This window comes from Stomoxys calcitrans, chromosome 4 (assembly GCF_963082655.1).
Source record: "Stomoxys calcitrans chromosome 4, idStoCalc2.1, whole genome shotgun sequence".
NCBI classification, from domain to species: Eukaryota; Metazoa; Arthropoda; class Insecta; order Diptera; family Muscidae; genus Stomoxys; species Stomoxys calcitrans.
In genome coordinates, this window is record NC_081555.1 from 29,223,636 (window position 1) to 29,243,986 (window position 20,351).

The 20,351-nt window shown below is 38.8% G+C and overlaps 1 protein-coding gene across 8 annotated transcripts in view; it reads right to left on the reverse strand.

Annotated features, from left to right (window-relative positions):
* LOC106083463 (calcitonin gene-related peptide type 1 receptor) overlaps nt 1-20,351 on the reverse strand; it is a 119,613-nt gene that overhangs the window by 65,090 nt on the left and 34,172 nt on the right. The window contains exons 1-2 of one of the 8 annotated variants that reach the window (XM_013246519.1): nt 11,782-11,915; nt 11,212-11,361 (exon numbers count right to left, since the gene is read on the reverse strand). The exons of 4 other annotated variants lie outside the window; for them this stretch is intronic. The gene's annotated coding sequence lies outside the window, so the exon portion shown is untranslated. Of the gene's footprint in view, nt 1-11,211; nt 11,362-11,527; nt 11,916-20,351 lie in introns of those variants that run through there. 3 more of the 8 variants (XM_013246528.1, XM_013246511.1, XM_013246504.1) reach the window with 3 other exon arrangements.

Below are 20,351 nucleotides of genomic sequence, written 5' to 3' on the forward strand. Positions count from 1 at the left end.
AAAATATTTCAGTCTGTTACATCCACATCCGCTCAACGTTAGCAAAGTGTAATGGATATAACCGCTGGTGACACACACGGAAAGCCAACAATTGCCTAGGCCTTAGAAGCGAGAATGACTGGGGCAGAGAGTGCAAGACCCTTGCTGCTCGAATCAGACAGTCCTATCCTCGCTTTCCCTCGTCTATCACTAGGTCAAGCGCAACGACCATTAAGTGTCGAGCGACTCCGAAATCAACCAACCTGCCGACAACGACAGCAACAACAACCGCAGTCAGTAAACACCCAATAGGTAAAGCACCAGCTTTCCAAGCATTTAAAGCAAACCGCCTTGTGAAGATAGCTGCATATGTGCACGGGTTGCATCCGCTTTGCTATCCACTCCACCTAGATCAAATATAATATCTGCAGTGGCCAATGCCACATGCGCAGGAAGCCAAATGCTCTGGCCTGAGCAGCTATTATATCTGGGGCGTGTTGCACTTCTAGCATAGCAAATATGTCAACATCTTTGATTCTGTACCGATCACACTTCCCAATCGTTCTGCTTCACAGTCAAGACAACATAAATCACCTCGACTAACCCAACGTCCACTGATTACTACCTCGTCCCCGAAGACCAACTACACCAACTCATCCTTTTACACCATTTACCCAACAATCACTACAACACACATCACCTCATAAAGGACTCGTAAGGGCACAAGCGTTGCGTTAAAAAATTCAACAATGCAAATAAATCCCACAAAAGCAACATGCAAAAGCTAAAGAATTTTCAACTTTGATGACTGAAATTAAGTCTCATTCTGTATTGCCTTACGTTAAGTAGTTTTTTTAGAAGTCAAACTTATGGTGATTTCGATTCTGAAAAAAAATGTTACACTAATGTTGCACTTATACGGGACAACATTTTGGGAATGCTGCCTTATCCCTCTCATAGTTTTACACTTTTTACATTTTCAATCGAACATGTTAATATGCCCGTATATTGTAATTTCAACCAAATAATGCTGTAAAATGTAGCAATGCATCTAATATGTCGTTAGCTAAATAAAACGCGATTACTTTTTCCTTTTTTTATGTATTTCTTTTTAATATTTTGCCAAACATTCTACAAATTGTTTTCTTCTTCTTCTTTTCAACCAAAATTTTCTTGAACGGTGGCATGCACATGAGATGATAGCAGCTGATTTAAAGTGCGGCATTCTCCATCCTAGCCTAGCCACGGTGTAGAAAATGCAGCATTTTTTCACTTTCAGTGGGCAACACCATTACAAACGAACATTTACCCGGTGGTGGGGTTACACTTTTTTGGAGAATCGAACACAAAATTTCGATCTCAGTGCAACATGTCGAAAAAATGCTGCACTTTTTTTCACAATCGAAATCACCATTAAAAAATGTTTGGCCTAAGGAAGCAATGGCGTAGGTGTCGCATTCATAAACCACAGTTCGGTGGCGAAGAGTCTCAGTGAACACAAAAGCCTGACGAGGATCGCCACCTCCACATGCAAATGTGGATACAACAACAACAACAAGAGTCTCTTCATCCCACAATGCGAATCACCCCATAGGATTTTCGTCGTCCTGCCGATCGTTTCGCTGTTCCACAGTGTTCTAGAACTGCGTCGATACCGGTACTTTGGTGGGGACACAATAACAGATTTGAACCAAATTGGGGGCATGGTAGCGCGGAATTCCTAACTTAGATTGTTTTTCAGGATTACTTTTTAGTACTTAGAGCGCACAACCAGCCAACTAGTGGCTTAGGTGTATGTCCATAGCCTATAGTCACAAGAGGCGGGAGAACCTAAGCAAACCTTGGGCCCTGGGAAGAGACGTTCCGACCACCAAGGGCCTTTTTAGATTCTACTCCACTGTGCGATGCAGCGAAACAAACGCATGAACTTGATGAGTTTTGCCAAACCAATCTTAGCAGCACGAGGAAAACTGACATTGAGCAAGAGATTAGAACGTTAGTTGGTGAACACAAGCGAAAACATCGTACAATGGGATGTAATCAAAAAAAATGTACAATCTGTTGTTTGAAAACGGGTAGGGATAACTCTTTGAATGGTTAAAGCTGAGGTGTTAACTAGATCATGTGCAAAATTCAAAGGCTTATAGTCGGGGTGCCGCTTGGCATTCGAAGTTCAGCATTTCGAAAATTTGTTTAGGCTGCCAAATCTTGATTTGTGGTCCGATTTCCAAAAGTCCGCTTGAGGTGGTTAATATCTCTTCTGTTTTAAGGGTTTTCGACTTTTATTTTTTTGTTTCGGGAATTTTAGCCGACACAAGATTATTATTTTGCAGTTTACGAAGGCAATTATGGTTCGATTTTATTTTGATGTTTTTTTTTTTCAGTTCTATCTTATCGTGCATCGTTAAAGCATATCGTTGGCTGCAACACAGGCTCAAGTATCAATAAACTGTGGTCAACAATTAATTCTGTCAAGCTAAGTCGCTATAACCATCAACGAAAATCAGATCCCAGACTCGAAACGGTTTGCAGCCCATTATAGTAGACAATTTGTCGGGCACCCATTTAGTGACAAGACGGAAAAGCAGCTTTCTACGGAGGGCAAGGAAGCTACCAGTCTACAAAAAAAAACAGGTATTCGGAGCTGAAGATGTAGCAGAAGACCTAAAGAGGGACAATCCATCAAAATCTGGGCGAGTTTTCAGTTCAATACCAGAGGGACACCATCAATCTATCTATCATCAACCTAGTGATGCCTGAAGCATGGAAAATGTGTCAGGTGGTCCTTATTGTCAAAACAGGAAAACATGCAGAACAAGGATGCAGGCCGAGCAGTCTATTTCCCTCTTTTGCAAAGACACTAGAGGCATTACTACTTCATCTCTGCTTACAGCAGACCACCAGCATGAACTCAAGAAGATGAACAGCATGATAACAGCACTTATCGCTATCACCACACATATCAGCCACGGCCTGAAACCAGAAAGGTCCTGTAAACGAATCTTCCTCCTGGCCATTGATCTTTCAAAAGCACTTGATACGGTCAGTCACAAAAGCTTAAAGCAGCAACAAGCAAACCTACAGCAGCAACAAGCAGACTTGAAGAGGTCAACTGCTCTGTTGTCATTGGCTAGAACAGATGTCTCAGTCATTGTGTCCGTCATGACAGGTCACTGTCTAATAGAAAAACATGCTGACAGACTGAAAGTTGCCAGCAACGACTTTTGCAGAAGCTGTAGGGACATCTTAGAAGAAGAGACTATAGAACACCTTCTGTGTGTGTGCTCCGCACTAGCAGTCGGAGAGAGTTCCACTTTAGGTTCTCATTTCTTTGAGAACCTGTCTAATTTAGCGGATGTGAACATTCGCAGGTTATTGGGCTTTTTAAAGCGATCTGGATGGTTCAATGGTAGGAACTAGAAGACATCTTCCTTCTTCTGTTCCTGTGGTATCACAATGGACGAAAACGTCTAAGTGAGTCTGATGGCAGACTGCCGCTTAAACCTAACCTAACCTAACAAGCAAACATGCCAAACCAACTTACTCGGACAATCATCGATTGCCGTTTGGTCATGGTCAAGGATAGGACAATATCCTGTTGAATAGAAAAATAAATTCCAAGAAAGTAAAATAAAATAACTTTTAAATTGTATTTACATACATTAGAGTCTCCCAAAAAAACCAATAGTACATGAGACGCATAACCTTTATTTCTTTATTTTGATCCCAATAAGCAATAGGAAATATAATGGCGAACGGTTAACGATAGCCCGGGCCTACAAAGTACACATTTTTATGTAGTTAATGATTAAAACAGCAATGAAAGGCAAAAGTTGATCGGTGCCGACTTTATAATACCCTACACCTACACTTTAGGTACAATTTGGGAGTTATATCCAACTCTGAACCAATTTTGATGAACCTCGGCGAATGTTTTCAGATGGGTTATCAAACAACCCGTATCAAATTTCGAGCAAAGCAAATATGTTCAAACTGCGATAACTACGGTTGATTTTTTCCAATTTCAATAGGCTTCCTCTCTATGCAAAAAATAAATATATGTGCCAAATTTGAAGACGATGGGATACAAATTGCGACCTGTAGTTTGTACACAAATAGACATGAACAGACGGACAGACAGACTGATAGAGAGACGGACATAGCTAAATCGATTCAGAAACTGATTCTGAGTCGATCGGTTCAATGGGTCTATCGCTCTTCCTTCTGGGTGTTGTAAACAAATGCACTTAACTAAAATACCATGTACCACAGTAGTGGTGTAGGGTATGAACATGCACTATACCCTGCGCCACTACTATAGCTGGGATGCAGTGTATGGTGCGACTCTGAAATTTTTCCTGATTTGGTTTATCCATGTCCTCATATTATTTGTGTACACTTTGTCCGTCTGTCGTTTTTTATACCCAGCACCATAGGATGGAGGTATACTAATCTAGTCATTCCGTTTGTAACACCTCGAAATATTGATCTAGGACCCCACAAAGTTTATATATTCTTGATCGTTTCGACATTCTGGGTCGAACTAGCCATGTCCGTTCGTCTGTCGAAATCACGATAGTGGTCGAACACGTAAAGCTAATCGCTTGAAATTTTGCACAGATACTTAATATTGACGTAGGTCGTAGGGCATTGCAAATGGGCCATGTCGGATCAGATTTGGATATAGCTCCCATATAAACCGATCTCCTAATTTGACTCCTTGAGTCCCCAAAAGACGCAATTTTTGTCCGATTTGGCTGAAATTTTGCACATAGTGTTTTGTTATGAGTTCCGACAACTGTGCCAAGTACGGTCAAAATCGCTCAAGAACCTGATATAGCTCCATACAAACCGATCTCCCGATTTGATTTTTGAGCCCATGGAAGCCTCAAGTTTCATCTGATATGGCTGAAATTTTGCACATAATGTTCTGTTATGACTTATAACAACTCAGCCAATTACGGACCGAATCGGTCTATAACCTGATACAGCTCCCATATAAACCGATCCCGCTAGTTGACTTCTTGAGCCCCTGGTGGCCTCAATTTTCATCCCATTTGGCTAGAATTTTGCATGTATTGTTTCTTGATGACTTCCAACAACTGTACCTAGTACGGTCCAAATTGATCTATAACCTGATATAGCTCTCATATAAACAAATCTCCAGACATTATTTCATTAGTCCTTACAAGCCGCAATTTTTGTCCGATTTGGCTGAAATTGAGCATGTAGTGTTTTATTATGACTTTTAATAACTGTGGCAAGTACGGTCCGAATCGGTCTATAACCTGATATAGCTCTTATATAAACAGATATCCAGACTTTACTTATTGAGTCCATACAAGCCGCAATTTTTGTTCGATTTGGATGAAATTGAGCATGCATGGTTTTATTATTACTTTTAACAACCGTGCCAAGTTCAAATCGGTCTATAACCTGATATAACTTCCTTGTAAAGCGGTTTCTCGATGTTCGGTTCCCAGAAGCTTCAATTTTTGATGATTTGACCTAAGTTTGGTATGCAGAATAAAATTATGCCCTCCAATCAAATTTATTTTGTATAAATTTTTAGCAGTATCCATGGTGGTGGATTCCCAAGATTCGGCCCGGCTGAACTTACCCTACTTTTTATACCCTCCACCATAAGATGGGGGGTATACTAATTTCGTCATTCTATTTGTAACTACTCGAAATATTCGTCTGAGACCCCATAAAGTATACAGCGGTCAAAAAAAGTATTCATCATTAGCAAAATTGATAATAAATTCACTTATTTTGGGTAATTGAAGAAAATTTAAAGTAAACAAATAATGCAGTTTTATGCAATAGTTTATTTTTCGTAATATGTTTTAAAATAAATTCAAAAAATAAATTTAATTAGCGCAAAAAATGCAATTTTATATAATAACACCAAAAACAGAACAAAAAAAGTATTCATCATTGATGCGCTATCATCAAAGTCAAATTCAAATATTATTTGGGAATCCCCCTTTTCTGTTTTATTTAGTAAAGGAGGCTTTGCCCTTGACAGCAAATATTTAATTTCATTGAAAATATAGTTTTTGTCAAAATGGGTCGTAAGCAAAACGAGGAATCTGATGAGGTAAAAGTTTTGATAATAAAACACCACAGGAATGGTTTAACTCAAAAAACTATCAGTGAAATATTAAATAGACCACGATCTACTATACAATCCATCATCAGAAAGTGGACAGAAACGAAAACTGTTGACAATAAACCAAGATCTGGTCGACCAAAAGCACTTTCAGTTGGAGATGTGCGTTGGCTAGTGCGGCAAGTTCAGAAAACTCCGAAGACAAATGCGACCATTCTTCGTAAAAACACTATGGAATATTTAGGGAAGGAAGTTACTACACAAACAATTCGAAATACACTCAAAAGGCATAGTTACAGAGGAAGAACTGCACGTAAGAAGCCCTTTATAAATAAAATAAACCGAGTGAAAAGGCTAAACTTCGCAAAAATGTATGTAAAACAGCCCGAATCATTTTGGAAAACAGTCATTTTTGCAGACGAGAGCAAGTTTAATCTTTTTGGGTGCGATGGAAAGGTCATAGTGTACAGAAAACCAAATAAAGAGCTTGAAGAACGAAACACAGTTGCTACTGTAAAACATGGTGGAGGTGGTTTAATGGTTTGGGGGTGTATGGCGGCTTCAGGAGCGGGAAATCTTGAAATTATTAATGGAGTAATGGATCATAAGTATTACATTGACATTTTAAAGAGGAATTTAAAAGATAGTGCTGTAAAACTTGGGCTTGGTAATAACTTTCAATATTATCAAGATAATGACCCCAAACATTCTGCTTTAAATACCAAGATGTGGATGCTGTATAACTGCCCCAAAGTCATTAAAACTCCTCCTCAAAGTCCCGACTTGAACCCAATTGAACATCTTTGGGAACATCTCGAACGCAAATTGAGAACGCGCAATTTTTCGAGCAAGAGTCAAATGCAACAGGTGATAATGGAGGAATGGACTAATATAGACCAAAATATAACCGCTAAATTAGTCCAATCGATGTCAAACCGTTTAAAAGAAGTTATAAGACGCGGTGGTCGAATAACAAAGTATTAATTTTTTTAAATTATGTTATTTATTTTTTTGTTTTTTTGCAATGATGAATACTTTTTTTGTTTAATTTTTTGTGTTCAGCTGTAAAATGGCCCTTTTTGTTCCAATAAATACTATTTTTATACCCTCCACCATAAGATGGGGGGTATACTAATTTCGTCATTCTGTTTGTAACTACTCGAAATATTCGTCTGAGACCCCATAAAGTATATATATTCTTGATCGTCGTGAAATTTTATGTCGATCTAGCCATGTCCGTCCGTCTGTCCGTCCGTCCGTCCGTCCGTCTGTCTGTCGAAAGCACGCTAACTTCCGAAGGAGTAAAGCTAGCCGCTTGAAATTTTGCACAAATACTTCTTATTGGTGTAGGTCGGTTGGTATTGTAAATGGGCCATATCGGTCCATGTTTTGATATAGCTGCCATATAAACCGATCTTGGGTCTTGACTTCTTGAGCCTCTAAAGTGCCCAATTCTTATCCGATTGGCACGAAATTTTGCACGACGTGTTTTGTTATGATGTCCAACAACTGTGCTAAGTATGGTTCAAATCGGTCCATAATCTGATATAGCTGCCATATAAACCGATCTTGGGTCTTGACTTCTTGAGCCTCTAGAGAGCCCAATTCTTATCCGATTTGAATGAATTTTGGCACGACGTGTTTTGTTATGATATCCAACAACTGTGCTAAATATGGTTCAAATCGGTCCATAATCTGATATAGCTGCCATATAAACCGATCTTGGGTCTTGAATTCTTGAACCTCTAAAGTGCGCAATTCTTATCCGATTGGCATGAAATTTTGCACGACGTGTTTTGTTATGATATTCAACAACTGTGCCAAGTTTGGTCCTAATCGGTCCATAACCTGATATAGCTGCCATTTAAACCGATCTTGGGTCTTGACTTCTTAAGCCTCTAGAGTGCGCAATTCTTACCCGATTATAATGAAATTTTGCACGACTTGTTTTGTTATGATATTTAACAACTGTGCCAAGTATGGTCCTAATCGGTCTATAACCTGATATAGCTGCCATATAAACCGATCTTGGGTCTTGACTTCTTAAGCCTCTAAAGTGCGCAATTCTTATCAGATTGGAATGAAATTTTGCACGACATGTTTTTTTTTATGATATCCAACAAGTGTGCCAAAAATGGTTCAAATCGGCTCATAAACTGATATAGCTGTCATATAAACAGATCTGGGGACTTGACTTCTTGAGCTTCTAGAGGGCGCAATTCCTACCTGATTTGGCTGAAATTTTGCATGACGTTTTTTATTTTTATTTTTTATTTTTTCTTTCAACCACTGTGTCAAATAAGGTTTAAATCGGTTCATAACCTGATATAGCTGCCATATAAACCGATCTGGGATCTTGACTTCTTGAGCCTCTAGAAGTCGCAATTATTATCCGATTTGCCTGAAATTTTGTACGATGGATCCTCTCTTGACCATCAACATACGTTTTTGTTATGGTCTAAATCTGTTTATAGCCCGATACAGCTCCCATATAAATCGATCTCTCTATTTTACTTTTTGAGCCCCCAAAGGGCGCAATTCTTACTCGAATTGGCTGACATTCTACACAGGTCTCCAACATATAATTTAATTGTGGTCTAAACCGGATCATATCTTTATATCGCTCCAATAGCAGAGCAAATCTTTTCTTATATCACTTTTTGCCTAAGAAGAGATGTCGGGAAAAGAACTCGACAACTGCGCTCCATGGTGGAGGGTATATAAGATTCGGCCCGGCCGAACTTAGCACGCCTTTATTTTCTTTAAAAACAATGAAATTGTGTACATATATATCACACAAGCACTACTGCATCATTAGTTTGATATGTTTTTATTCCAATTGTCTTTTGTAGACTTATTAAAAAAAAAAACATTGAATGATGAATACTTTTTTTGACCGCTGTATATATTCTTGATCGTCGTGAAATTTTATGTCGATCTAGCCATGTCCGTCCGTCTGTCCGTCCGTCCGTCCGTCCGTCTGTCTGTCGAAAGCACGCTAACTTCCGAAGGAGTAAAGCTAGCCGCTTGAAATTTTGCACAAATACTTCTTATTAGTGTAGGTCGGTTGGTATTGTAAATGGGCCATATCGGTCCATGTTTTGATATAGCTGCCATATAAACCGATCTTGGGTCTTGACTTCTTGAGCCTCTAGCGTGCGCAATTCTTATCCGATTGGGATGAAATTTTGCACGACGTGTTTTGTTATAATATCCAACAACTGTGCTAAGTATGGTTCAAATCGGTCCATAACCTGATATAGCTGTCATATAAACCGATCTTGGGTCTTGACTTCTTGAGCCTCTAGAAGGCGCAATTCTTATCCGATTGGAATGAAATTTTGCACGACGTGTTTTGTTATGATATCCAACAACTGTGCCAAGTATGGTTCAAATCGGTCCATAACCTGATATAGCTGCCATATAAACCGATCTTGGGTCTTGACTTCTTGAGCCTCTAGCGTGCGCAATTCTTATCCGATTGGGATGAAATATTGCACGACGTGTTTTATTATAATATCCAACAACTGTGCTAAGTATGGTTCAAATCGGTCCATAACCTGATATAGCTGTCATATAAACCGATCTTGGGTCTTGACTTCTTGAGCCTCTAGAAGGCGCAATTCTTATCCGATTGGAATGAAATTTTGCACGACGTGTTTTGTTATGATATCCAACAACTGTGCTAAGTATGAATCAAATCGATCCATAACCTGATATAGCTGTCATATAAACCGATCTTGGGTCTTGACTTCTTGAGCCTCTAGAAGGCGCAATTCTTATCCGATTGGAATGAAATTTTGCACGACGTGTTTTGTTATGATATCCAACAACTGTGCCAAGTATGGTTCAAATCGGTCTATAACCTGATATAGCTGCCATATAAACCGATCTTGGGTCTTGACTTCTTGAGCCTCTAGCGTGCGCAATTCTTATCCGATTGGGATGAAATATTGCACGACGTGTTTTATTATAATATCCAACAACTGTGCTAAGTATGGTTCAAATCGGTCCATAACCTGATATAGCTGTCATATAAACCGATCTTGGGTCTTGACTTCTTGAGCCTCTAGAAGGCGCAATTCTTATCCGATTGGAATGAAATTTTGCACGACGTGTTTTGTTATGATATCCAACAACTGTGCTAAGTATGAATCAAATCGATCCATAACCTGATATAGCTGTCATATAAACCGATCTTGGGTCTTGACTTCTTGAGCCTCTAGAAGGCGCAATTCTTATCCGATTGGAATGAAATTTTGCACGACGTGTTTTGTTATGATATCCAACAACTGTGCCAAGTATGGTTCAAATCGGTCCATAACCTGATATAGCTGCCATATAAACAGATCTGGGGACTTGACTTCTTGAGCTTCTAGAGGGCGTAATTCCTATCCGATTTGGCTGAAATTTCGCAAGACGTTTTTTATTGTTACTTTCAACAACTATGGCAAATAAAGTACAAGTCGGTTCATAACCTGATATAGCTGCCATATAAACCGATCTTGGGTCTTGACTTCTTGAGCCTCTAGAGGTCGCAATTATTATCCGATTTGCCTGAAATTTTGTACGACGGATTCTCTCATGACCATCAACATACGTGTTTATTATGATCATAATCGGACCAAAGCCCGATACAGCTCCCATATAAATCGATCTCTCTATTTTACTTTTTGAACTCACAAAGAGCGCAATTCTTATTCGAATTGGCTGACATTTTACACAGGTCTCAAACATATAATTTAATTGTGGTCCAAACAGGACCATATCTTGATATCGCTCTAATAGCAGAGCAAATCTTTTCTTATATCCTGTTTTGCCTAAGAAGAGATGCCGGGAAGAGAACTCGACAAATGCGATCCATGGTGGAGGGTATATAAGATTCGGCCCGGCCGAACTTAGCACGCTTTTACTTGTTTTTCCTTCTTTTTTTTCCTTCTTTTTGTAATCAAGGTGGAGGTCGCCAACCCTCACGAAATTTTCAACATAATACTGTTTAAGCCTAAACGAACGGTATGAATATTGGTAAAAAATCGGTTCAGATTGAAATATAGCTTCCATATATGTATTTCAACTAATACCTAAATTGAACTTAAAAAAATTGTTGATCGACTCACCTTAAAGTTTTTTATCCAATAAATTTGAATCGTTTTTTATTGAATTTTTTCCAATCCACTTACTACCTTTCACTTGTTTAAAACATTTTCCTTTCTGGTTTCGCAATCTAATCCAGTTAGTTGTATATTTGTCACACACATTTATTTTGCCTTGAAATAAAAACTTTAATATTTTTTTTTTCAACACATTCCCCGCCCCTTTTGAAAACTCTTTTTCAATACATAACTAATAAAAGTTTAATACACATGGGATATATGTATGCTTCCTGGCTACTTTAAGCATTGCAAACATATCCTGAACATATTTCTATTCAACCTGTTGGTGCACTACGTACACACAACCTCTCTCACATAATACACAACAAAGCTTATCAAGAATTTCCGGTTGCACACACACTAAAGATTCAATTGATAAGCATTGTGAACATTAAACTGGTAACATAAACCGGTAAATGCTTTGGCTTAAGGAATTTCATTTATATGGCACAATTTTGCTTAAAAACAAATATTTTCATCATTTCATCCATCTATTTCGTGCCACTTTAAAATTCATATTTTTTTAATGGTTACAATTCTATGTATTTTTTTTTTTATTTTATATCCGGTATTTCCGTTTCCGAATAATTGTTACTGTTTGACCGCTTAACTTGAAATATTTCAATTTTAAAAGGTTTCCGTGGTTCCGTTATCAACTTCCGTCATGTTTGCCGTAATGATGGCGAGTGATGATATTCCTTATTCCCACATATACAAGATAGCTTGCTTTATGCCAGCAAATTGTTATTAAAGGCAATGTTGAGATAAATATCGATTTAGATGTATATAAACATTTCCTAAACTCCTCATATTATGTATCTAGACAAAAGAATGAGCAAAATGGAAACATGTTGCTGGCAACATTCATGCTCTTTGATTAGATTAAAAATGCTGCTGACCGATAATACCGTTTTGTGTTTTATAGTTTTAAATTCTCAGATCTGTAAAGCAAGATAGCGGCTAACAACATTTCAAAATAGAAATTTATTGCAATTTGTTAATATTTTTGGTAATAAAAACAAGCAGCACTGGAAGAGCAATTCATTTGGCTTGAAAATTTTGTGTAACTATAATTAGATTGAAATTCTTGTTTTTTTTAAAAATATGCAATAAAATTGCAAATATGAACAATGCACATCTTTATGCTGTTAAGCATGATCAATTCATGGCGAATGATATCCACCATAAGGGCTATGGAGTCGTCAGTAGTAGCCATACACACCCACGCATTTACACTATTACGCCGATGGACAGCTATCACAATTTACCGTGGACGAAGTTACGAATTTCATCCATAGCGCCAAATCATCCATGGTGTTGGGCCCCGACGGAATCTCTACACTGATGCTGAAGAAACTGGATCTATCTGGACTTGAGTACCTTACTACCCTCCTCAACCTGTCTTTGAACACTCTTATATTGGGATGCCCAAAAAGTAATTGCGAATTTTTTAAAAGAAAGTAAATGCATTTTTAATAAAACTTAGAATGAACTTGAATCAAATATACTTTTGTTAGAATGAACTTGAATCAAATATACTTTTGTTACACTTTTTTTCAAAGCAAGCTAAAAGTAACAGCTGATAACTGACAGAAGAAAGAATGCAATTACAGAGTTACAAGCCGTTGAAAAAATTTGTCAACGTCGACTATATGAAAAATCCGCAATTACTTTTTGGGCAACCCAATAGTTCCAGATGTCTGGAAAATGGGCAGAGTGATCCCGCTACTGAAGCCTGAAAAGGACCCGAGTTTGGGGGAGTCGTACAGACCCATCTCCCTTCTCTCACCAGTAGCCAAGACTGCATAACACAACAACTGCTTTGCATCACCGCACACATTTTCCGTGGCTTTAATCAGCCCAGGCCATGTGATAGGACGGTCCTCGTGGCACTCGACTTATCGAAGGCATTCGACACGGTCAGCCATGCCAAACTATTTGAGAATATCGCCAACACGTCCCACCAGCCAAGCCAGAAACGCTGGGTTACGAATTATCTGTGTGGTCGCCAGTTGAACATCAGTTAAAGGTAGTGAGCTAAAATGCGCCACGAGTCCACCGGTAGAACGATAAAAATATAAGTTAGTCCATCACCCGAATCTTATACTACCTCCACCATGGATGGCATTTGTTAAGTACTTAGCACTTTGCATCTGACTTATTTGCGCCAATTCCCCGACGAAAGACCAGGATGAACAGACCAAGGATATTTTCTACGAGCGCCTAGAAGGAGAATATAACCACTATCCCGCCCACTATCCCACTCAATAGTCGAAAATTTTAGCCTACACGAGTAAAAATGCAAAATTTGCCCATTAACATTCCACTAAGGAACAGAGGCAAACTCTCACATATCAATGAGTGCAGTCCGATTCAAGTTTAATGATAAGGGGCCTCCTTTTTATAGCCGAGTCCGAACGGCGTGCCACAGTGCGACACCTCTTTGGAGAGAAGTTTTAACACGAGTAAACTCTACCGATAATGGTTTGAGGCAAATAGATTTCGCTGCGGCAAAGAAGATGGTAGTTAGCAGCACCAGATTCCAACATCGACGGATTCACACGGCACGATAGTATAGCAGCGCAATGGCAAATCATTTTTCAGTCCACGGAAAATGTCGCGACATCGTGGCTTGGTTTCAGGCACATCCTACTATGGAGACAAAGAAGGAAATCTGCTAACAGATACAGAGAATGTGCTGAGGATAAAGAAAGAAGTATTTTCCCTGCTGCTGGCATCTGATGATGGTGTCCATAAGTATACCACAGAACCAATCCCTGATTGTTTACCACCGAGTCACAACGGTCAACGTAGTAGTAATCCGGCTGAAAAACGATAAGTCATCTGGTTCCGATGGGTTGCCGGCTGAAATGTTTAAAACCGGAGGCGACGCGCTGATAAGGCGTTTGAATCAGGTTGTCTGCGCAATCTGGTTAGAAGTCAAAACTAGGTCTACGTAGCAGTAATCCGGCTAAAAAACAATGAGGCGGCAGGTGCCGATGGCTTGCCGCCTGAACTGTTTAAGACCGGGGGTGACACGCCGATAAGGCGTATGCATCAGCTGGTCTGCGCAATGTGGTTAGGAGAACGCATACCCGATGATAGGCACCTCACCATACTATGTGCTATACTCAAGAAAGGGGACAAGACAGAATGTGATAACTGCAAACAAATAGGTCTCTCCCCATCGCATTCAAAATACTACCGAGCGTACTGTGTGAAAAATTGATATCTAAAATCAACGAAATAAATGGGCCCTATCAGTGCGGCTTTAGACCTGATAGATTCATCCTAGACCAGATATTTAATCTGCTCCAAGCATTGAAAAAAACCTAGAGGGTCAAGTCGACACCTATCACCCTTTCGTTGAATATATCACTTGTCGAATATACATAAATTTATGGAAAAATTTTTCCATATTTCATATTTTCCATATAGCTTATAAAAAAAGGGGGGGGGGGGGGGGGCGGGTCAGCTAGTTATTAATAAAATATATCTCCATTATTTTCCTTTACAAAACTCCTCACGCACCAATGAAACTGCCACAAATATTTTGTTATAAAATCAATAAAATAGAGCAAAAAAAGAAGAAAAACCCCAAAGACATCATTCAATTCTTGACAAAAAATTAAAAAAGCTGTCACTTTTAATCCTGATACAGAACAAGTCATAAATCAACTATACAACCAAAAAAATTAATACACACAAACAAACACAAAAAAATAATAACAACTGCAAATAATATAAGAACGAACGAATTTCGGAAAAAAGAGCTGCAAACAAGTCATTACACATCCAATTACCTTTTTAGTTGGCGAACCCTCATCAAAATATGCTGTGTGGAGTCACCACAATCATCTAGCCATCACACATCCATATCCCTATCCTTTATGTGCTCATCACAGATCATCATATTGATGTGCGTCCCCCAGGGAGATGGCGTTTCGCAAGTGTGTCAAATGTGAGCATTTTCCTGTGCGAGACATCACAAAAACGTGACTCCAATGCATAACATTTGATGGATTTTTGATGAAATCATGAAGCCAACGTTAACTGGAGTTTTATATTTTGCGGACATAAAACATGGTGTGATAAATGCATAGCGGAATGCAGATAACTTATAATTTAATTAAAAAATTCAAATTAGATTTTAATAGGTGAGAATATATTAGAGATTGTCCCTCGTGTATAAATATGTTACAATAATATAAGTGTAGATATCGAAATAGAAAAAGTTCCCCATGTTCTTGTTTTCGAATTTATTAAACGAAAAATATTTTTTGGCTTCTAATTTATAAGTCTTGCCATATCGTATTTTCATTAAATATTTAAAATATTAAATATTAAAAGAACGAGTTGAAGGGTGCGTACTTTTGGCCACACAGCGACTGCGAACACTGTGCCACCTTGATACATTGCCCGTGCTTTACATAGCAAACGAGCTTTCAAAACTAGAAACTACTTCATATATTCCAGGGAAACTGAACTGTGTAAGACTTTTAAAGGGTCAGGATGGGAATATGTTTTACGCATGAGACGAGTACGTCTCTTGCCTGACGCCAGACTCAGTGGCTATCAACGGTACCGGCTAAAAACGGTCTATCTTCTTTCTGCGTAGTAGTTTTGCGGCGTTTCTTATCATCGCCTACCAGTTCCACTCGTTATCCGGCATCCTCTGGACTATTGTCCCAGGCTAAACGTCGCCAATCGCTGTTTCCAGTCCCCATGTTCTTCGACCCAGCGCACAGTGGGAGAATATCGAAAAAAGCTAGTAAAAAATATGCCGTGTGGGAACGGGTATAAATTCGAAATAGTTAAAGCTGAAGTGTTAGCGAGATTGAGTGCAAAATTTCAAGGCAATATGTGGTCCGGCCGCCTCTTAGCAGGCCCCTAAAGTTGGTCACTTTGGCATTTTTTCATTTGTGGTCCGATTTTCTAAATTCGGATTTTTTTGCTGAATAGTTCTTAAAAAAGACTTTTTTATATGGATTTTTTAATATAAAAATGTCCTTAAAAAACCAAAAATAAAATCACCCCGAATTTTTTTTACAAAAGTCCCCAAAGTACCCCTTTCAAAAATGGTTTTAAAATCGGCATATTTCACCTCAGCTCTAACAATTTCAAAGTGATATCTCTAGCCGTTCTCTCACGGCATATTTTTTAATAGTTTTTTCTTTTTTTTTTGATTTTTTTGCACTGTGCAGCGCTTGTAGTGGAAAAATGTGTGTTCTAAATCGTCTTCAACTTCTAGCTTTAAAAAAAACAATTTGCCCATGTAGGTATTTCCGTTAATAACCATGGTCTACCAACAAATGTGTAAGTATAGCATAATATTTCCCGTCGCCGTGTTTCCATCTCTCCACATCTATACAACGGGGATAAGTCATCGCATCACCTAAGTTATCGCATCACCCCGACTCTCATTCGTCCACCTTTGTTGCCATTCCTTAGTAGCCTCGCAGTGCAGAACCTGGCCCCCTTCATGGCCTGAGTAATTCCAACTTTTACAAGGGAAAAAATGCACTTTATATGGCTGTGCACTTTGTATGGCTTTAAATGCACCTCAGTACGGCTGTGATGCACAAGCAAGCCATCCTTTGAATCCGGTTGACTGTTGAACAGTAGATGGACTTTTGAAGCGGCGTCCAGCAGACCACAACACCATATACCATTATATGCCTGGCAACTGCAGAGTATACCCAGTGCGTGACGCACTGTTTAAACCCCCTACTTGTGCCAATTGCTCTCTTGCAGGTGTATAGGGCAAGAGTTGCCTTTCTTGGAACTTTCTCTCCTCCCAAGGAAACAGGTGCCACTGTAGGTAACTTGTATCTCCTGCGGAAAAAACTGCTTCTGTGAGATTTATCAATACAAGAGAGAACCTCTGGATTAAGCGGTATATCAAGCGGACCTAGACAACAATCATGCAGGCACGGTAGCAGATGCGGTCAAAAGCTATCGGTTGAATGTGGTTCTTGGAGAACGACCGCCTCCCATTGCACCTGAAGAGATTGACTTCCTCCGGCGAACCAGAGTGATTTTGGCTAGATTTAGATCCAATAGATGCAGCCGCCTCAACTCCAACTGGATTGATAGCAACGTGTAGAATCTGTGTTCTAATTGTGGCCTCGAACCACACGACATACGTCACCGGTTTAACTGGCCAGCCAGATTCACTCGACTCAGACACAGATCCCTCTGGACGATCCCCACCTTAGTCGCGGAATTTCTGGATCGGCATTTTCAACAGAATTAATCAGATGAAAGATGGAAAACAGCACACTGCTACAACAACAACATGATATGACCCTATGAGCCGCCGTCATCTGCACCAAGAGCAGATTTTTCGCTCGGCATGCTGCCTGCAATGTCTCGACCCACATTTATCTTCCATAGAGGAGCGTCTCTGCTCTAGTCTGCGCCTGCTCGAGGTTATTGAATGCGTTCTTGACATACAGTGTGGACAAAAAAAAAACAAAAAGGATAATCGGCCTAGAGGAATGGTTCCATGCCCTTGCTTATGAGTACCAGCTTTTGTTTCTTTCATAACTCTGGAAAGTAGGCAGCGGCACGATCATCGGAAAATAGGTGACTTTTAATTTGTATACCATCCCCCACAGGATGGCGGTATACTAATTCTGTCATAACCTATATATACACTTGATCATAATGACATTTTAAGTCGATCTAGACATGTCCGTCCGTCTGTCCGTCCGTCTGTCCGTCCGTCTGACCGTCAGTCTGTCCGTCCGCCTGTCCGTCCGTCTGTTAGTCGAAAGCACGCTAACTTTCGAAGGAGTAAAACTACTTCTTATAAGTGTAGGTCAGTTGGAATTGTAAATGGGCCATATAGGTCCATGTTTTGATATAAGTGCCATATAAATCTATCTTGAATCTTGACTTCTTGAGCCACTAGATGCCGCAATTCTTATCCGATTTCGCTGAAATTTTGCACGAAGTGTTTTATTATAACTTTCAAGGCCCTGCTAAGTATGGTTCAAATCGGTCTATAACTTGATATAGCTGCCATATAAACCGATCTTAGATCTTGACTTCTTGAACCACTAGAGGGCGCAATTTTTATCCGACTGGGCTGAAATTTGGAACAAGGTGTTTTGTTATGACTTCCAACAACTATACTAAGTATGGTTCAAATCGGTTCATAACCTGGTATACCTGCCATTTAAACCGATCTTGGATCTTGATAATTGTTCGAAGTATGGTTCAAATCGGTCCATAACCTGATATAGCTGCCAAATATACCGATTTGGGATCTTGACTTATTAAGCCTGTAAATTGAGTAATTCTTATACAGTTTGGCTGAAATTTGGCACAAGATGTTTTGTCATAACTTCAAACATCTATGCTAAGTTTGGTTTCTATCAGATTATAACCTGATATAGCTGCCATATAAACCGATCATGAGTCTTGACTTCTTAAGCCGCTAGAGGGCGCAATTTTCATCCGATGTAGCTGAAATTGTGCATAAAGTGTTTTTTTTTATTTCTGACCTCCAATAACTGTATTAAGCATGGTTCAAATCGGTACATCGCCTGATATAACTGCCATAAAAACCGATCTTGGATCTTGACTTCTAGAGCCACTAAGGGGCGCAATTCTTATCCGATTTGGTGGAAATTGTGCATGAAGCGTTTTGTTATGGGGGCGCAATTCTTACTCGATCTGGCTGAAATTTTGTACAACGGGTTCTCCCATGACCTTCAACATACGTGTTCAATTTGGTCTAAATCGATCTATAGGCTGATACAGCTCCCATATAAAATGATCTCCCGATTGTGCTTTTTAAGCCCCTACAAGGCACAATTCTTATCCGAATGGACTGAAATATTACCCAATCACTTCTGCTATGGTCTTCAACATTCATTCCATTTATGGTCCGAATCGGACTATAAATTGATATAGATCCAATAGCATAACTATTCCTATCCATTATTCTTTGTTTGTCTAAAAAGAGATATCGAGCAAACAGAGCGACAAATGCGATCCATGCGATAAGAGCATGGCATGCTCTTAATGGTTTAAATTTCTTTCTTACCATAGATCAATTTTATTTGTTTGTTTCCTCCATAATGGTTGGTATATAAAAATGTTTACAAATTCTTCAACCAAAATCGACAATTAATCTTTGAAACTCAACATTTGGCCAAGTGAGAAACCGTCTACAATCATCATTAGGAACTCGTTACGGACATTTATCGTTGTGTTTGTTTAGGTATTTTGGGTTGCATTTGAAAAGGGTCAAGTGATTTTTTTTTTTTCAAAAGAGCGAAGCAATGACAAAAAACGAAACGTCGTGTCATTTCGGCCTTGACAAATTGCAAATAGTCGTGTGTGCTAGACAAATACTCGTTCATTTGTCCCCTGTCTATTCTAAAATAAAATTTAAATTTTATATTAAGGTTATTTGCGATTTATTTAGGCAAGATATACAAAAAAGAACAAAGTGGAACAAATTACTACAGTACATATTTGAAGAAAACATAATATTGTAATTTAAAAGAAAGTTGAAAGTTTAACAAATGACCGGGCTGTTCTTTTAATTGTGTGCGATAAATTGAGAGGGAGATAAGGAAATTTGAACAACATTTTGTTAATAGGAGAGTCATTTGTTTTAATTTAGCTTTTCAGCTCATCAATCTTTACATCCTCCGAGGCTAACATTAGTCTAAAATTCAAAATATCTCAAGATTTTCTACAGATAAGGTCTTCTAACTTAAAAAGATATATTTTGCTGTCTTGAAATTTCTTAGTTAAGAATTTTTAAAAGCCTTTGTATGTCTTAAGCCTTTAGTGTTACCCAATACGTAAATATTTCTTGGAAACAATTTGCAAATAATTTTAAACGAAAAATAATTTTCGAATCACCTACAAAAACTCTTTCCTTCTACACATACAACATTCCCTATTTATATTTCATCTTATAATATATATGTTATATATATATTTGTGTTCATTTGTTTGTATGTATGTTCGGCTGAACCGATTTTCTTAAAATTTTCACAGATGGTGCATAATGATCTCGTGGTCAAAATAGGGTACTAAATTTTTTGATATCTGAAGGGGGCGGACCCACTCCCTTACCC